Raw genomic sequence first — 16,153 nt, 5'->3', positions numbered from 1 at the left:
ATAGTTAGGAATTAGCATTTAAAAAACCTTGCAAATTCACTGAAAAAACCATAGGTTTCACACATGTTATAGTTAGCGGAAATTTTACTGATAAAAAACCAATGAAATTCCCCCGTTATAGTTAGTGCAGGCAACTATAACTCACGCGACCGCAATCTTCTGCTGATGACATATGTGTCTTTATGAAAAAAAAATATTTGTAATATATGTATAGCTAAAAATGTATGGAAGAAGACATGGGCAAATAAGTGTCTAAATACAGTATTAGCATCAGCAGAGGATTGCGGTCGCGTGAGTTATAGTTGCCTGCACTAACTATAACGGGGGAATTTCATTGGTTTTTTATCAGTAAAATTTCCGCTAACTATAACATGTGTGAAACCTATGGTTTTTTCAGTGAATATATATATATATATTATTTATATGTATATTTATTACCAGCTGCCGGTAGTTATAGTTAGGATGCAGTTTCCATATGAATAGTGTTTTTTCATTTGCCAATAACTTTGATGTTGTCTGGCGAATCCTCGCAAAATTTTCAAAACTAGTTTCATGCTCACTGCAGCTGCTGTCTTGAAAGTTTTCTGGGTGATCCATCTAGCGGGGAACGAGATAAAGGGGGGAGCAAAAAAGCGTTTTTCCCATGGTAATTTCCTTAGGAACATTAAACACGTTTAAAGCCTGAACTGCTGAACGGAATTACACCAAATTTGGCAGAAAGGTAGGTGTTGGTCAAGAAAGAGACCTGTTTGTAAATTGGTGTCAATCTGTTCAGTAGTTGCAGAGTAATTTAAAGAAATTTCCAGGTATATAATTAGGGACGCAGAGGATCCGCTACCTCTTCCGATCACGTGCTGGGATCAGATTGTCTGCCAACAGTTCAAACCAGGAAATGTTGGCAGCCATCTTGTGACTCAGCGTGAACCGCGTCACAGAAAAAATGTTAAAAAAAGAAAAGGGGGCAGGGTAGAAATACCCTAAACCCTTAGGCCTCTTGAGGGTGTCCTACAGGGACCGTACAGGGCAAAACAATAATTTTGTTTTTTGACATTTTTGGCATGCTCTGCAGATCCCACTGAAAATTTCAAAAAAACTAAGCGTGGGCTCCTGCACTTCATTTTAAATTGGTCCCATGGTGGGCCAGGTTCCGGAGGCATTTAAATAAATAGGGGGCTTTGATGCCCGAGGGACCACAACTCCCCAAGCTTGTTCATGAAAAAAAGGGGGAGGCCCATATGGCCACCCTGGCTGCCCAGGGGACCCAAGGCATATTTAATTATCAATGGGGGGGGCATCGTGGATGCCCTAGCCCTGGGAATACCACTTTCCCAGAACTTCATGTTTGAAGAATGCAGGGGGCTGCGCAGACCCCTCTGCTGCTCCGAGGGGTGCCACCTCCCTGGGGTTTTACATTTAATAAATGCGGGGGGACCGTACGGGTCCTGCTGCAACCCCAGGGACAGACACCTATCCGGGGCTTTTGTTAATTTGAATGCAGGGGGCACCAGACTCCCCTGTAGCCCTCGGGACCACACCCTGGGCAACTTGTAAGAAAGAAGGGGGTCACATGGCCCCCTCCTGGAGCCAATAATGGCCCTGGTGGCCACCCCCGGGACATAGCTGTTTGCTATGGCTTGGAGCTTCAGCGCCAAGCCTTAGCAACTGTGCTCCACTTCTAGTAAGCTTGTTAGAAGTAGAGCACAATTGCTTTGACAGAGAGGGAGCTGCATGTTCAGCAGCTTTCTCTCTGCCAAAGCAATGACGGCTCCTGAAGGATGTGGAGAGCTGGCAGGGACCCCGGGGAACTTGAGGCTCCTACCGCTTTCCCCAAAATAAGTAACTGGGTGCCCTGGGTGGGACCAGGGCACCCAGAAGAGAGAACGGGCCATAGAGTATGGAGTCCCTGGAGCCGAAATCCACCAGGGAGGGGGGCCGCAGAATGCCCTTCCTGTTATTATTTTTTTTTTAAATCAAATAAAAATCAGCCAAGGGATAAATATATTCAAATATTTTTAAAAAGTGAAAAACAAGCGGAACCGGCAAGTCACTGGAGGCCTGTCCCTTTCCTGCAGAGGGTTCCTGGGGGCCAACAAGCCGTTCTGTTAACCCCAGTAAGTCTCACGAGGCAGAATTATTGAGAGGTCTTTGGGGCCACGCCCTCTTTCTCCAACCCTAGGGAAAGGGACCTCCTAGTGCACTGGTGGTTAGGGGATGAATTCCTCTCGGATGCTGGGGGTTCCTGGGGGTCCAGAAGTCCTCCTGTTACCTCCAGTAAGTCTGACACAGCAGGATTTCTGGGAGTTAGTCAGAGGCCCACCCCCTTTCTCCACCACTCTACAAACGCACCTACTAGTTAAAAAACATTGCAATTAAGTTAAAAAACCAAACCACAAGTACATTATAGTTAGGAAATAGACTTTGAAAAACCTTAGAAATTCATGTAAAAAAATCAAAGGTTACAGGATTATTATAGTTAGGCCTGTCATGCTTGGGAAGGGGGATGCCCCCTCCCCGTACTATATTTGGCCTTGGGTGTGGGCTCCACTGGGCCTCTTGAGATTCATGGAGGGGCCACACATCCTCCCTCCCCATACACAATATGTTCAGCCCCGTAGGTGGGCTCCCAGGCCCTGTGATTGCTTGGGGAGAGTGGCTGCACAATCCCCTCTCCATTAACAATGTTTTTGGCCCCGTGGGTGGGCTCCCCAGAGACTCTGCAGACATGCAACCCCCCTCCCCATTATGAATACATATTGGAGTGGGCTCCCCGGGGCTTATAGTTTATAAATACGACCTCACCGTCATTTTTTTTTCCATCCCACAAGAGTCTCACAGGATCAAGACATTTTTTGCTGATTTGTTTTCTTTTTTGGCCCCAATTTTGTTTTTCATTTCAGGACAGGGAAATAAGTCCCTGAATCCTATAATGGCTGCCAGCATCATTTCTCTCATGTTGGTGGCAGCCAATCAGAGAGCTCGCTCCCTCAGGACTCTGACTCCCACAGGAGCAAGATGGCCCAAGGGAAAATAAGCTCCTGGGCGAATCAGAATGCTTTGTTTATGAACTGGCACTCCCACAACAGACTCTCAAGTCTCTTGTGGACCCAACTGTCCAGATATATAAATATTTTTTACTCTTAATTTAAAAAAACTACCAAATCACAAAAAAACCACAAGATCTACCTTCCTGCCAAATTTGCTGTAATTTGGTTCATCAATTTTTGGGGCAGCGGTTCTCAAAGACGTCTATGGAAAATGCATGGGGTTTTGCGTTTTAGGACTTCTGTTTTGTTTCATTCCCCGCTAGATGGAACACCCTAAAACTTTCCATGCACAAACTAGTCGAATCATAGCCCACCCGGGGCCGATTACTTTAAGAGAGGAGGTGATGTGACTCCTATCTTTGAGCCATTAATAAGCCCGGGGACCACTGCCCCATGGCCGGCACAGATGCTATGTCCTAAAGCTGCCATGTTTGTTAATGGCATCATATGTTTAGAAGAGTACGTCAAGGTTGTCCCTTATCTCTTCCCTCATTGATCATTACACTGGAAACTTTCCTGACTAAAATTCGACAGGATCCCAATATTTCTGGCCTTCAACTTGGTAAAAACCCCATCAAGTTATTGGTTTATGTAGACAATATTCTTCTAAATTGCTCAAAACCATCTCAATCCAATCCATTCTTCATGGAACATGTTTCAGTCTTTTCTCACCTATAAGGTTATAAGCTAAATACTGCAAAATCAGGAATACTCCCTTTAAATATTCACTGTCCTAAACAACAATTTGACTTCACATGCAGCCTTCTAAAATAACGTATTTGGGATTATGGTTCACAAGCAACATTAAAAATACTATTACATCTTTCAACAATACAATTACCAGACGGAATCCATTATATTTCTCTTAGTGGGATAGACATGACTCGATTAAGCTTGTATTATCCCCTATCATTTTATACACCATTTTAATGATCCTAACTCAAATCCTATATTCATATTTTAAAAAGCATTCCTTCTACTCTCCAATTTCTTATGGAAGAGTAAGAGATTTTAGATTGCGATTATCAACTTTAAAACAAACAAATCTGAAGGAGGCCTCAAATTCCCTAATATGATATAATATCAACATGCCTTTTCCTTAAAACAATCAGCTTGTTAACTTAATCTCCTCATTCTATTATGGCTTTTACTGGAAAAATCTCCTTTAGCACTTTTTAATTTTCACGAAATACTGTCATTTACAAATCGCATTTCCCAACTATGTGCACCTGTCATCACCCACTCACACCGCATTCTATCATCCCAATATTCCTTTACCCATGCATCTTTTCCCAATCTTCTTAAACTATCTATCTGGCATAATTGTAACATCTAAATAAATAATAATTCCATGTGTTGGAAATCTTGGCGGAGCAAAGATACATACAGGTTGAATCAGCCTCTTGCTAATGGTCAAGTTCTATCCTTCTCATAACTTTAAATTACATTCTGCCTACCCTCCTCATTTAAGAAACAATATGAGCTCCTTCATAAATCCTTAACGCATCTCATATCTAATATTCCTCAACCTGCTCTTTCCCCACTGATTCAGTTTCAATACTCCCACTACTAGCCACCAATCCCAGAGCTTCCGCAATCTATAAGGCACTAATTCCCTGTACCGATAGATCTAAGTCAAAGGTTGAGCGAGCATGGGAGGCAGATATACTGGAATGTTTGTCTGTTAGTTTATGGGACAAAATTTGGACTAAGATTCATAAATCTAGCAGGGATGGCAACACTTTACAATCCCTTTTTCATTTACCATCGTTTATTACTCATTTCTGCTAATCTACACCAATGCTCTTAAGACTCATGCCCATCTTTTGGTCCTACAACTCCCCGCACATTGATTAAAAACATATGCTCTTTGAATATCCCACTACTCATTCATTTTGGAAACAAGTATGGAATCAAATTAATACGATTTTTTAAATCAACATACCATTTTCTTTTTCAACTATTTTTCTAGATAGCTTTGCTACAGCCTGGTCTGACCTTTCTCAAGGTCATAAACTGGTGGACCTACTATCAGCTGTTGCCTTTCACTTAATTGCTTCTAATTGGAAACATTTGCAAGATGTTACTTTAAAATGCTGGTGGTACGCTATATGTTTCAACCATAGATTTGAAGCTAACCGTGTTACACCTATTTCCAGTAGCTATAAAAAGAGATTGACTTTGACTTCCAATTACTTTGTTTATATATAAATCCAGTTTACTTGCTAGGTAAAACATCTTCACACCTGACCCAGACACCTCCTCAAGTTAATTGCAAATTATCTTTCTGTCATTAATTAAATGGTTATTATTCCAATATATAACCATGAAGGGCCTCATTGATGAAAAATGAAGCATCACTGCATGAAAACAGTGATGCGTCACTTTTCATTGCGCCCTCCTTGCGACATGCTGGATGTGTCATATTTACAGTATGAAGCATAATGTTGCAAGGAGTTACAGATACGTCGGTATTTCTGACGTATCTGTAGGCGCAAAAATGACGCATTGCTGAAGTGTATCACAAAAGTGACGCAACTCCATCATGGGTCATTTCACATGGGAAAGTCCCATTTCAAATGTGCCTGCATCAGTCTTACGCCTGCTGTGAGGCAGGCGTAAAATATTAACGCATTTGCATCCTATAAGTGACGCAGTGAAATCTCATAGATTTCCTTGCGTCACTTCTACGAGGCTTACTTGCGTCAGAACGCCCCTTCTGCATACATTATACGTGGCGCAGGTGTAATGTGGTGCAGGGATTTACAGAGTGACGCATCTACCTAGATGCATCACTTTGTAAATTTGACGCAACATGGCGCATTTTTTACCCTGCTGGTGCATCACAAAAAGTTACGCACCGGCGGCACAAAAGTGACGCAAGGACTCATAAATAAGTCCCAAAATGTCTACAAGTGTTTTTTAATGGATTATCATATGAATGACCAGGTAACATGTATGCATTACTTTTTACCTCCTTCGCTTTCCTCCCCCCCACATTATGTTTTGATTATATTTCAAGTACAATCTCATAGAGCAACATTGTAATTCTTAATGTATTTTCAAATTTACCTATCTGCAAATAATGTCTCCACTATATTATTGTTTCCCTTGTTCTCTCACTGTTTTGCTGTTTACTATTGTTGGAAATGGCCATTTCTTGGGGTTACCTGCATCTTTTTGCCTTCTTCCTCATGTTTTTGACTTTGTTTTGCTGGTTTTAGGACTATAGGCACTTTTTCAATGCTGACCAGTACAAATGTGCATGTGCTCTGTGTCTAACATGTAATGGCAATCGGTTTCTCCATGATTGACATATTTGATTTACTAATAAGTTCCTAGTATAGTGCACTACATGTGCCCAGGACTTCTAAATCAAACACTACTAGTGAGCCTGCAGCACTGATTGTGCTGCCCACATGAGTAGCCCTTCAAAACTGTCTCAGGCCTGCCACTGCAGAACGTTTGTATGCAGTGTTAAACTGCCATGTCAACCTGGCAAGTTCACCTATTTGCAAGGCCAAAACCTTCACTTTTATTAAATGTAAGGCACCCCCAATGTAGGCCCTAGGTAGCCCCATGGGCATGCTGAAGTGTATTTAAAAGGTAGGACATGTGCTGTTGAGGTTTACTTGTCCTTGTAGTGACAAACTGCTAAATTCGTTTTTCACTACAGCAAGGCCTATCTCTCCCATAGGTTAGCATTGGAGCTGCCTTGTAACATTTTGCAAGTGTATCTTCTAATTGATAAGATATAGAAAATTGGATTTGGTGTCTCTGGACTCACAATTTAAAAACACATCTTTTAGTAAAGTTGGTTTCTAAATTGCAGGTCTGAAAATGCCACTTTTATAAGGTTGGCATTTTCTTACTCTAACCATTCTGTGCTTCTGCCTCTCTCTAGAATACGTCTGGGTTTGATGTCAGCTGGGCTTTGTGCATTCTCTATAGACAGTCACACACAAAGGCAGCTGAGGTGTGCCCTGGGTATCCTGATGGCCCTTCAATAAGCTGATGAGTCTTCCTGAGCTAGAGTGAGAGAGAAGAGCTGACACTTGCACCTGTCTCCCTACAAAGAGCTGCAGACACCAGTGTAGTGTGTCTGGAACCAGGGCCGGGTAAGGCAGGGTTGTGTGCACTACAAAGACCTTCTTTGAAGTCTGCCTACTTCAAAGGCTAAAAGGAGTATAAGAATTGGATCTCTGACACTAAATACTCAGAACACTTCTGGACTGAGGACATTCTACCAGGAGGAAGAGCTGTTGTGCGGGCAGGAGGGTCTTGCCACTTTGCTGCTTGCTTTGCTGTGTTGGCTGCCACTTTGCTGCTTGCTGCTTCTTGCCTGTGAGTAAGAGGACTGGACTTTGCTCTCTAAATCCTGCATTTCTAAATGTTCTCCAAGAGCTTGTTGGGCTTGCCTCCTGTTGAAGTCTCAGGAATATCAAAGACTCCACCTGCATCTTGCTACCAGCAACTGGGCTCCACTGCTATGAATCCTGCTCTGCCAAGTGGTGCCAAATTGAGTCCTGGGCCCTTGGAAGTGAGTGTTAATGCTGCAACCCAAGAAACCAACACATCGACTCCAAAGCGTCATTTCAGAACTGGCGCATCCCTGCAAAACAATGAAATGCCGTTGCCAGCCCGAAGCCGTGATCCCCACTTGCTGAATGCCTGACGAATTGACTTCAACTTACAACGCCGTTCCGACTTTGCGATGCATCTCCATTGCCTGCAGCAAAGCCGTAGTCCCCGCTCGCAGAGTACGCAACGCAATTACCTTGACTTACAACGTCGCCTTGACTTTTCCGCAGCACCTCCGAAGAACCACTGCTACGTGAGTATCGCACACCGCTTCACCTACGTCTGTGATGCACCGCCCCTTCTCAATGAAGCATTGCCTCCAGCCCAGCGGTTCGATGCCTCTGAACCAACACACCGCGTCCTTGACATCAACGCATCAATGACCTTGCATGACTTCGGAACCGATGCATCGCCTGCGACAGCAACGCATCACCTCCGGACTGCAATGCATTGTCCCCAAGCATCGACACATCCAAGCTACTGTCAGTGGGTTTGCGTGGCTCCTTTATCCATCCCACACTCCATGGTGGTCAGACTGGTCATTTGGATTTGCCCCGTTCTGCGTGACCAGATAGCCATACTGAAACGCAGCTACTGGCAGACTTTTAAATGACACTGTATACTGAGAACGCTGCCACGCTAATATACATTCAAAGTACAACCTTAATTATATATAAAAACAAGCAGGGATGGCGTCGCCGCTGCAACATCCTGTGATTCTAGGCAACCCAATTGCCTCTCAGTGCCTAAAAGCAAAACGAAATTGGTCATCTGCATGATAAATAATGAGCTATTTAAAGGTTATGTTATGGCCTTGTAAAAGAAGCATAGGAGGGGCACCAGTGGGCTCCATGCAGAGACTAATCTGCATTCCTCTTTCCTGCAAACACTCTCACATTGAAGTCAGTCAAAAGCAAAGTAACACTGAGCTCTTTGGAAGACACAGCTTGACATTCGACCTCTGTCTTTGAATGAATAGTAAATGTGTCTAGATAAGAACAAAACTTACAGGCCTGTTTACAGAAAGGGCACTCTTGGAAGGATATTGGTGAATAAGGTTTTGGAATGGTAGAGAGTATGTGAACCTAGAGGCTAAAAACCTAGGGGATTATTTACAAGCCCCTTGCACCACTTTTGTGTCACTTTTCCAATGTTAAAAATGACGCAAAAGTGCCGCTAGGGGCTTGTAAATAAGCCGCCTGGAACCTAAGCCAGCAAATGGACAGCAAGAAAATGTGAGTTGCAAACCACAAAGCCATTGGCAAGCGACGGGGTGAATGCATTCCCAGGTCAACTTTCTGAAACTTCCCAAGATGTCTGTCGCATATTAGACAGCTGCACACTCTTGCCATGTAGCCTCCCTCCCTGAGCCTCATTAGGCCATGGGGACCCCATCCCATGGTATATTTTTTTAAAGGGGAGGGATGGCATATTAGGCAGGGGACCCCATCCTCAAGGACCTTAAGTACTTTAAAGGGGACGTGCTGCGTGGCGGGAAGTTGGCTTCATATATGGTAATAAAATACTACTTTACATGAAAAAACTCTGGAAATTAATTTAAAAAAAATAGGTTCAACTTATGTTATAGTTAGATAAATATGTCAATGACAACATTAAAACATATAACTTGCATCCCACGACGCATTGCTTATGACCTCACATATATTACATCACTTATGACATTATCTATGACATCATTTATGATCTCACTGATGACATCTCAAATGACTTTGTTGATGACATCACTGATGACAGCATACAAGCTTCTTTTGCACACATCGCTCTATAAACTAGTATGGCATTAGAGGCCTGAAAGTAAGTGCAAAATAGCTCAGGATAATATGAAGCATCATTAATGCCATCACAGAAACAATTTCATTAGTTGTAGCAAGCATGTGTTATGTACAACTTTGACCCTGTACCATACACTTCACAGGTAGCCGAGTTCAAATTAACAAGCAGCCACAGATATATGGGAAACCCTAATTGTACCCAGTGTTAAATCTGTATACAACTGTTCAGAGAAAGCCAAGTTCCTCAAGATACTTAACATCAGTTCCAACATTAATCCCCTACTAGGCACAGCTTTTATCTGTATCAAACCCCTCACAGTCACCAAACCTACATTGAGAAATGAACATGATACGAGTAGAAAATTGGATACTGTAAACACAGTTTACTCTATGGCGAGAGTTTAGTCTGTACCTCACTGTTTGCAGACAGTGAAACACTCATGAGAAATGCACCATAGAGTATCAAAATGTATCGACGAAGAACAGTGTACACTCTGCAACAGTTGTAAAAAAAGACACTATTTGGTTAAAATAACCAAGGTCTGAAAGTTCTAAAGATCATACTACCTTCATACTGTGCTGAAAAATGTACAGATAGCCCTTCTTCTGAAGCAATAGAAGCCACATACATAGGTTAGTACCTGGTGCACACAGTCTTCTATGTTATGTAGAAATTGTCATGCTGAGACGATTCTGTTTATTAACAAATCAAGGCTGCTTAAAATATTTAAGATCTACTACCTAGAATATTTGCCCTGTTGGAAACTCTTCTTGCATTTTTCGGCCTCATTAGGCCCTGGGGACCCCATCTCCCAGGGCAGTATGCTTCTTTAAATGGTAGAGGGCTGCATTGCCCCCCTCCCCGAGCCTCATTGCGTCCTAGCCCCCTCCCATTAGAAGATACTGTGGGCCCTGTGGGATGGGGTCCCTGGGTCCAAATATGGCTCTGGGAGGAGCGCTGCATGCCCCCTCCCCTTATTAATGAATTTTGGCCCCGGAGGATGGGGTTCCTGAAGTCAAATAAGGTTGAGTGATTGTGGCAGCGCTCCCCTTAATGTAACAATCTGGCCTCGAGCTGTCATCTTGTGTTTTTTTGATCCCACAGGAGTCCTGGTGAATCACAGCAAATATTGCCATTTATTTTTCAATTTTTGCCTAGAGGGTGTGTCCTTCTGGGCTCCTCCCCCCCACCCAGGGCCTAAGGGACAAGGTATTCTTACCCTCCCCCCTCATATTTTATTTTTTTTATGTTCAGGACAGGGGATTAAATCCCAGAGTCTTGTAATGGCTGCCGCCCCCAAAAAAGATTAATGTTACTAGCAGTCAATCTGAGTTCTTGCTTCCATGGGAGTACGTCTCCCATGGGAGCACGATTGCCCATTGGACAAAAATCTCCTGGGATGATCAGAACACTATTTTTTAGAATTGGGTTTGATGAATTTTTGCAAAAGTCCCTCAAACCGAACCGTCCAGATATAAAAAATATTTTTTAATCTTAATTTCTCAAAAACTACCAGACAGATTTTTACACCAAATCACAATAGCACAATCTGCGGACCAAGATCTAATTTCCTGCCAAATTTGGTGTAATTCTGTTCAGCAGTTTTTGCAATAGTGCTTCTTTAAGAAATCTAAGGAAAATGCATGGGGATTTTGAGTTTAGGAACCTCCCTTTTTTCTCTGCCTCCGCTTGACAGATCTCCCTGAAACTTTAAATACTGTAACTAGTCAAAAAAGAGCACTCTCTTGGAAAGTCTTGTTGAGATATGTCAAACGGGACCAAAGTTATTAGCAACACAAAAAAACGCATGTCCTATGGAAATGCTGACCTTACTCTAACCACTCAGTGGCAGTCACCACTGGGCAATATAGATTTATATATAACAGAATTCCATCAAATTTGGCAGGAAGCTAGCTCTATGTCCACCAAGTGTGCTTTTTGTGATTTGGTATAAATCCGTTGGGTAGTTTTTGAGAAATTAACGTATAAAAAATGTTGTATATCGGGAGGGTTGGGTCTTCGAGAGGCTTCCAAGAGGTTTGTGGGAGCGCCAATGTAAAATTAGAGCATTCTGATTGGCCCGGGAACCCCCCTCCTCTAGCCATATTTGGCCCCAGGAACCCTATCCCCTGGGGCCAAAAGCATTTGTCAAGAGCAGTGAGCGTGCAGCCCCTTCCTTGAGCTGTATTTGACCCTGGGGATACCATCCCTCGGGCTCGGGCCCAATAAAATTATTTAGGGAATTTGGTTCCTAGGGCATAATGAGGCTACGGAGGAGGATCAGGCATCCTCCCTCCCATTTAAAAAAGCATAATGCCCGGGGGGTGGGGTCTCCAGGGCCTAATGAGGTTCAGGAAGTGGGCCACATGCCCCCTTTATAAAAAAAAAACAGCCCAGGGGAATGGGGTATACAGGGCCTAATGAGAGTTGGGGGGCATGCAACCCCATTCCCCTTCAAAATACACATGGCCCTGAGGGATGGGGTCCCCAGGGTCTAATGAGGCTCGGGAAGGGGTACCATGCAAACCCTCCTCTTTGAAACACATTTTTAAAAATGTATGCCCCGTGGGATGAGGTCCCCAGGGCCAAAGAAGGCTCGAGGAGCGGGGCCAGGATGTTATCAGTGATTTTATAAATTATGTCATAGAACGTGATAGTAGTATGTGAAGTCATAAAAAATGCATGGCCGGGGCATAAGTTATAGTTATCTCTGTTGACTATAACTGGTAAATTTCTGTGCTTTTTTTATTTCGAAACATTAATGTTGTCACTCACATATTCACCTAACTATAAGCTTACTTTAAACTTTGTTTTTTTCAGTAAATATATATATATATATATATATATTTATATGTAAATATATATGTAGTCACTGAAGTACAGTTTGGAGAACTAACTATAACTTGCGCCCAGTCAAGAACTTCTTATACCCTCCCTTATTATATCACTCACAACAGTTATATGAAATAACTGATGACATAACATCAGCCTGGCACAGCGGAGGGTTACCACCCCTCCCCACAAACTCCCAACCTCTGTCACGCATGGGCCAACCGGGCCTCTGGCCAGGCCTTCGCCCACCCTCCCTTAGGTGCACAACCTTCCACTGCACACAGCCCTCAGTTGTGGGCTGGTTCTGGGTTTAACCTACTGCAGGCCGCCAACCCCCACTGCACATGGCCTAAGTCCTGCACAATGACGTTTGGCAGCCGGGCTTGGCCTATGACCAGACCCTTCTGATTTAATAAAAATCATTTTTGAACTGCAGTATCAGCGACTTAATTATTAATATTTTTTTTCCATAAAGTCGTGTCTCTATGTGACCCTCGCCGACGTGGCCCTGGGTCATGGCTCGGGGTCACCCGCTCTGCCCCCTTTTGGTTTTTTTCAAGACTAGGGACCGACTACTATAATGGAAACACAACATTTCCTTCAGTGTTGACGCCAGCCAGTCAGATCATTATGGTATCATGGTACCTGTATCGATACCGCGGTAACGAAATTAAAGATGGGAGCAAAGTGGTTCTCAGCCAATCAAATGGGCCTGTTTTTAAATTTGTGGGTACAGTTGGAATACCACAGCCAGCCAGATATTTGTAATTTTTTGGAGGGTTAAGTGGATTAGTGTCTTTTGTTAAGTATTGAGAAGATTTGGCAAACGTCGCCAAAGTTTTTAAAGAAACAAAAAATTCCTTTCCTATGGAAACTTTGACTTAACTATACAGTGGTGAATGCCACTATATGTCTATATATAGATATAGATATATATATATAATTCACTGAAAAAACCACAGGTTTCAGGGACATTTTAGTTAGTTGGGCACTTCACTCGTACAAAACCAGAGAAATTCGGCTGTTATAGTTAGTTGAACATATTATATCACTGATGACATGGTCAGTGACATCACTGATGACATCTCAAATGACATCACTGATGACATCACTGACGACATCATCCACGTGATAATCCGATGCACCTCCTCACACCCTAATATAACCGTTGATACACCCACTCTAAAATACAGACCACCATTTTCAAAACAATAGACACACCAATACCAGATACCACATGCCCACTCACTGATTCCTAGGTCTACACACACATCCACTCATTCACACATACAGTCACTCACACATGCAGACACTCATCAATACAGCACTATCATTTGCACTCTTACACCTATACAGACACTCACACACGGCCACTCATCCATAGAGTTACTCACACATCTAGTCAGTCATGCAAAGAATCATTCACACTCCCATTTACTCACCTATACAGTTATACACACACCACCTCAGTTATTCATACAGATACTAACACATACTTACTCTCTTATACAATCACTGATACAAGCACACACTCATCCATACATCCACTCTCACAATCACTCACTCTCACATATCGTCATTTATATACTCCAATACTCACATATACTGCCCTTCACATATGTAGTTACACACACATGTACCACTGAGATATCCATTCATTCACCAACACACCCATACACACACTCACCCACCCATACAACCCTGCACAGATGTACTCTTGAACCCATGCACCCAGTGAATCACCCACTCACACATCTATGCACAGTCAGACACACCCCACCCACCCACACAGAAACTCAGGCACCCATACAGATACTCAGACAACCAATCAATAACCCATATAGACACTCATGTAGCTACTCACCAACCCAGGCAGCCGCTTACACACCAACTGACAGACTGATACAGAAATTTGTACAGATTAGTCTCTAATGCATGCATTCAGTAAGACACGTTTATTCACTCACTTATACAGTCAGTCACACAACTACTAAATCATCCATTCAGACAAATATACACCCACTCATTCTTTAATATACCTTGGTGTGTATATATAGCATCATCATCCGCCCTACGGACACAGGGGGAAACATCGTCCTTTGGGACAGAGACATGTATATCACTAGGCCTGGGCAAAAATTTCGTTCCGTTCGCGGAAATTGCGATAATTTGACATTTTCGCGTTTCGCGGAGAGCGCGAAAATGTCAAAATTTCCGGTTTCCGCAGCTTGGCGATAATTTGTTTCTTGCTCGCGCTGTAAAATAATACATTCTCTCGCGCGCGCGATCGCCTTACCTGAATCCCTGCGTTCGCCGACAAGTTTTCTTGATCCGGTCGCGTTCTCCATGAGATGTTGTATTGTTTTTAGCCATTTGCGCTGTCTCGCGACAGTTCGCGCCCGCAGTGACGTCATGCGTCGCGCGATCACGTCTTTCTTCTCGCGATCTTGCACCGCGAGACAACTCAAAATAAGATGGCCGCGCCCGCAAGCAACCACATGGGTAAGTTGGCGACCCGCAACCATGCAGAAAATCTCGCAAACATGCGGGAAAAAAACTTCCGCATCTTCGCGATATTTCCGCTTGTTTGCGATAATTTTAAACATTTTCGCGATAATTTGCGAAAGTTAAGTTCGCAAATTCCGCCCACCCCTATATATCACTGAAGCATTGAGACAATTGATCAATCATGAATTCTATATGAAAGTCAACATGGATATCTACAACGCTAGCATTTTTGATACCTGGGAAGAATTAAAAGAGTGGGAACAGAAATGCTATATTACTTGGGAGGAATACTGTTTCTTAAAACGAGATTATCCCAAATTGTCGATATTGTACCTTTTGCCCAAGATTCATAAAAATCCTATTACACCCCCAGGCAGACCTATAGTGTCATCCATAGGTAGTGTTTTAGAAAATGTTTAAAAATACGTTGAACATTTCTTTCGGGAATATGTTACAGCACTCCCGTCTCATGTTAAAGACACCAAGGATTTCCTATCTAAACTTGAGGACATTAGATGGGAATCTAGAGACCTGATGATAACCCTAGATGTAAACTCCCTTTGCACGATCATAGACCACACACAGGGCATTGCAGCATGCCATTACTACTTGAAAAAGAGACCCATAGAGTACTTAGAACACACCGAAATGCTCTTGGAGATGATGTCTTTATGCCTTAGTAATAACATATTCATGTTTAACGGCAACATCTTTAAACAGACACTTGGTACTGCAATGGGCACGTGTTTCGCCCCTAGTTTTGCTAACCTTTTCCTGGGCAAGTGGGAGGAGGACATAAGAAATGATGGGGCACTCTCTTCATCTTTTGGCAAAGTCAAGATTTGGCTTCGCTACATAGATGATCTTTTTATAATTTGGATTGACACTGAGGAAATGGCCACCAAGTTCATTGAGAAACTCAATATTAATAACTGTAACATCACCCTCACAAGTAACATGAGCAGATATTCCATTGAATCCCTTGACCTACTCATTATACCACAAGGCAATACCCTTCAAACTAGCCTGTTTAGAAAAACTACAGCAGGCAATACCATCCTTCACGCTCTCAGCAGCCACCCATATACCCTTAAATGGAGTATCCCCTATGGGGAACTGTTGAGAGCGAGAAGGAATTGCAGCACTACTTCAGCATTTCAACAAGAACAAGAGACTATGGTCAAGAGATTTCTAGACAGGGGCTATCCTCAGTGGGTCCTTCATACGGCCATAAATAGAGTTAATCAAACTAATCGTGCCCAGACTCTTAATACTGAAACTGAAGAAAACAATGAGGACACTACCACTCAAGAGGAAGAAAACAGAGTTATTCTCACTTACAGTGGAAATTCTGGACAGATACAAAAAATACTTGCTGACAAATGGGACATACT

Source organism: Triturus cristatus, chromosome 1_2 (assembly GCF_964204655.1).
Source record: "Triturus cristatus chromosome 1_2, aTriCri1.1, whole genome shotgun sequence".
Taxonomy (NCBI): Eukaryota; Metazoa; Chordata; class Amphibia; order Caudata; family Salamandridae; genus Triturus; species Triturus cristatus.
This window is presented reverse-complemented; position numbering follows the sequence as displayed.